The sequence below is a fragment of the Felis catus genome, chromosome X (assembly GCF_018350175.1).
Source record: "Felis catus isolate Fca126 chromosome X, F.catus_Fca126_mat1.0, whole genome shotgun sequence".
Taxonomy (NCBI): domain Eukaryota; kingdom Metazoa; phylum Chordata; class Mammalia; order Carnivora; family Felidae; genus Felis; species Felis catus.
In genome coordinates, this window is record NC_058386.1 from 22,561,900 (window position 1) to 22,564,436 (window position 2,537).

General features: G+C 37.3%; 1 non-coding gene across 1 annotated transcript; it reads left to right on the forward strand.

The window, feature by feature from the left end:
* The first annotated feature begins 1,300 nt into the window (after positions 1-1,300).
* Positions 1,301-1,472, forward strand: LOC111558879. Its single transcript, XR_002740003.1, has one exon. It is a non-coding gene; the product is annotated as a U1 spliceosomal RNA (small nuclear RNA).
* Positions 1,473-2,537: the final 1,065 nt, after the last annotated feature.

The following is a 2,537-nucleotide window of genomic DNA, read 5'->3' on the forward strand; positions in this document are numbered from 1 at the left end:
TTGATTTTAAGAAAAGTGCAAAGGTAATACATTGGAGAAAGAATAGCATTTTCAACAAATGATCCTGCAAGTGTTAGATATCCATAAGGAAATATGAATATAAATACTGACAACAAACTGAGGGGTGATGGGAGGTGGGGGAGAGGGGAAAGTGGGTGATGGGCATGAAGGAGGGCACCTGTTGGGATGAGCACTGGGTGTTGTATGGAAACCAATTTGACAATAAATTATATTTAATATAAAAAATAACTTGTATTTTAAATAACATAAAAAAATGAAATCAACTTGAATCATAGACCTACATGTAAACCTGAAACCATAAAACTCATTGAAGAAACATAGAAAAGCATCTTTGTAAATCTGAGGTAGTAACATCTCTTTTACTTTTTTTTTAAATGTTTATTTATTTTTGAGAAAGAGAAAGCAAGAGTGGGGGAGGCAGACAGAGGATCCGAAGTGGGCTCCACATTGACAGCAGAGAGCTTGATGCGGGGCTTGAAGTCAAGACACCACGAGATCATGACCTGAGCCAAGATCAGATGTTTAACTGACTGAGCCGCCCAGGGGCCTGAGGTAGTAACATTTCCTAAACACAACGTCAAAACTGATTTGTAATAAATTTATAATGGATATTATATATGTGTAAAATTTCTGCTCTTCTAAAGATGTTAAAAGAATGAAAGGAAACACCACAGACTGTGGTAAACATTTACAAACATAGCTGGTAAGGGACTTGCATCTAAGATACATAGAGGAATCTCAAAACTCAATTACTAATAAGAAAACAAACATCCGAAGTACAAATGGATAAAGGATTTAAACAAACACATCAATGAGGAAAAGATGTCTGACATTAACCACAAGAAAGAGAGATCCTCAATATCATTATGCCACTATGAGATACCACTACCCACCAATTAGAAATGCCAAAACACAAATAAAATAAAAAGCAAAGTAGAAGGCTCAGATAAACAATCTGACAATCTCAAAGGCTAGAAAGGATGTTGAGCAACTGGAATGCTCACACATGGCTGCTTAAAATTCACAATATTATAGCAAGTCTGGAAAACAGTCTGGCCCTTGTGTTCAGGTTAAATATTTATTTTACCTGAGGGGGAAGAAATTTATCTTCACACAAGAAACGTATACATGAATATTTATGCATATGAGTATTTATGGTGGCTTTATTCATAATTGCCCCAAACTAGAAGCAAACCAAATGGCCTTCAGGGGGAGAATGGATAATCTGTGATATATCCTACAGTGGAGTATTGCTCAGCAATAAAAGATAATCTAATAAATACTTACCTGATAGGGGTGATAACATGATGATGAAGTTGGTTTTCCCAGAGCAAGGCTTGCCTGTCGCACTCTGGATGTGCAGACCCCCGTGATTTTCCCACATATGTGGAAAGTTTAACTGCAGAATTTGTGATAGTGGAGTTAAAAACTAAAACAAATGTAAAACTTATAAAAACATGAATGAATCATAAGTGCATTATGCTAGTGATAGGAAGCCAGGCTCAAAAGGTCACACAATTTATTATTCCTTTTATATCAAATTGTGGAAAAGTCACATCTATAGGGATTAGAAAATAGATCATTGGTTGCCAGAAACTGGAGGTGAGGGTTTGGGATTAAATACAAAGGGGCACAAAGGGCTGGAGTCATGGAATTGATCTATCAGGTAACTGTGGTGTTGCTTAGACCGCATACATTCGTCAAAACTCACAGAACCGCACTCTGAAAAAGATGGATTTTCCTACGCATTAATTATATTTTAATAAAGCTGACCAAATAAAAGAAAATGTTTTTAAGGCAAATGCCAAATGTTACTCTATTCTCTCAAGTTCGATTAAATATCACCTTTTGCCTTGAAAATAAGAGCACAAAACAGTTTCTGTCTAAAGCTGAGGTTTACTTCAATTCTACCTGCTACTATATTCTTGGTCCTCTCTTTGCCATCAAATGACCCATTTCTCCAATCCTGCTGCCCAGGCTGTTGCATGACATAACTATCCTCCTGCCCAAATTGCTGGTCTGAATTCCTGAACTGTTTGCAGCTGACCTTTTGTCTTGGTTTCTATGTCCTTGCCTACTATTATTAGTTTCTGATTCCTCTGAGTTATTTAGGCTCTATAATAAGCAGCTGATGAAAGCTTAATGAATAACCTCCTTTCTTCAGCCTTCCATTTTGATTTAAATCAATAGATGCACTTACTATATGAAACACGCACTGTGCTAGGAATTAGACATGTAATAATGAACAAGAGGGATACTGGTACTGGAATTATCTCCTGCCTTTACAGAACTTAAGAGGCTTATGGTAGAGAGCATAACTTGAGTTACAATCCAATGTGACCAACTCTGGGTTGAGATATGAGAACATGGAAAGGATACATAGGTCTGATGGAGTCAGCCAAGCCTTTGCAAAGTGATTTCCCAGTTGGGTTACAGAGGGTGAACAAGAATTACCCAAGGAAGTGAGAACGAGGGAGGGAAGAAGTCTTCCAGACAGGAAGAGCACAGTCTGAAAA